The sequence below is a fragment of the Mustelus asterias genome, unplaced genomic scaffold (genome assembly GCF_964213995.1).
Source record: "Mustelus asterias unplaced genomic scaffold, sMusAst1.hap1.1 HAP1_SCAFFOLD_290, whole genome shotgun sequence".
NCBI classification, from domain to species: domain Eukaryota; kingdom Metazoa; phylum Chordata; class Chondrichthyes; order Carcharhiniformes; family Triakidae; genus Mustelus; species Mustelus asterias.
In genome coordinates, this window is record NW_027590255.1 from 113,292 (window position 1) to 114,970 (window position 1,679).

The window sequence follows — 1,679 nt, forward strand, 5'->3', positions numbered from 1 at the left end:
ATTATCAGTCCAGCACGCTTCCGCTGCGCCACTTTGCTCTGGCAAAGCGAGCTCTCCCCTGCTGCCTATCAATGTAGTCATTCAGGTATTCACTTCCACATTCTTGTTTAACACCAGCACGATTGTCAGGGAGGTTCAGTCTGACCACACAATTCCACTGCAGAACACTAAGAATGCAATGGACAGAGAAAGACACGCACAGAAGCAGCAAAATAGACTGTTTGGACACGTGTAACGACAGACTAAGGTGGCGGAAACCGGCAAGACACGGAATTGATCACTGATGTTTTAAATTAATTTTCTGTTGCAAATATATGTTTGTAAAACATTTCCTGCTGTGTAGCTGTCCTCTCTGCTGTTCAAAGATGTTCACTGTTGGTTGTGCAAAGTGTTTCACTGTTTATAAATATATTTCCTGGTGTACTCGATGATGTAGAGGGTTACAGCATGGAAACAGGCCCTTCGGCCCAAAGTGTCCATGCCGCCCAGTTTTTTTTTTACCTCAGAGCTATTCCCAATTACCCGCGTTTGGCCAATATCCCTCCAGACCAATCTTACCCAGGTAACTGTCTCAAATGTTCTTGAGAGTTTTTTTTTCTGCTGTTGTGTAAAATGCTTCCCTGTTGTTGTGTTTCCGGCTCTGTAAATATTTGTTTCTTCTGTTCTGTTAATATGTCCCCTTCTCTTGTAAACGTGCTCCCTGTTGTGTAAAAAGATTATCCGTGAAGGTGTTTTTGTTAGTAAATCGTTGCGTGTTGTGTTACATTATAAGATAATGCGGGGGCTGGATAGGGTGGAGGCGGAGAGATTCTTTCCACTTAGTAAGGAAGTTAAAACTAGAGGACACAGCCTCAAAATAAAGGGGGGTCGGTTTAAGACAGAGTTGAGGAGGAACTTCTTCTCCCAGAGGGTGGTGAATCTCTGGAATTCTCTGCCCACTGAGGTGGTGGAGGCTACCTCGCTGAATATGTTTAAAGCGCGGATGGATGGATTCCTGATCGGTAAGGGAATTAAGAGTGATGGGGATCAGGCGGGTAAGTGGTACTGATCCACGTCAGATCAGCCATGATCTTATTGAATGGCGGGGCAGGCTCGAGGGGCTAGATGGCCTACTCCTGCTCCTATTTCTTATGTTCTTATGTGTTAAGATGTTCCCTCTTCTTGTGTAAAACTCTGGTTGCATATAAAAGTGACTAACGGCAGATCGAGGTTTTTTTTGCGGGAAAGAGAACCTGTTTTCTCCACGTGAAAGTCACAAGTGCTATGCAGTTGGCGCACCATCACTATGAACATGAATAGCAGAGGATGGTTTCGATCCATCGATCTCTGGGTTATGGGCCCAGCACGCTTCCGCTGCGCCACTCTGCTACGGCAAAAGCCGTCTCTGTAACAAGACAGACTTTCACTCCTATATCGTTTAACAGGAACACCAGTGTGAGGAGGCATCACTGCATCACACCGAGAATACAATAGACAGAGACAAACACACCATAGCAGCAAGAGACTGCTGGGAAACATGTAACGACAGACAAAGGTGCTGGGAAAACGGCAAGACAAGGAATTGCAGAATCGATCATTGATTTTTAAAGGAATTATCTGTTGCAAATACATGTTTGTAAACATATTTCCTGCTGTATAACTGTTCTCTGTGTTGTTGAGAGGTGTTTTCTGCTGCTGTG

At 44.7% G+C, this 1,679-nt stretch overlaps 1 non-coding gene across 1 annotated transcript; it reads right to left on the reverse strand.

Moving 5' to 3' along the window:
• Positions 1–1,296: 1,296 nt before the first annotated feature.
• trnam-cau (transfer RNA methionine (anticodon CAU)) lies at positions 1,297–1,368 on the reverse strand. Its single transcript has one exon. It is a non-coding gene; the product is annotated as a tRNA-Met (tRNA).
• Between the last annotated feature and the right edge of the window lie 311 nt (positions 1,369–1,679).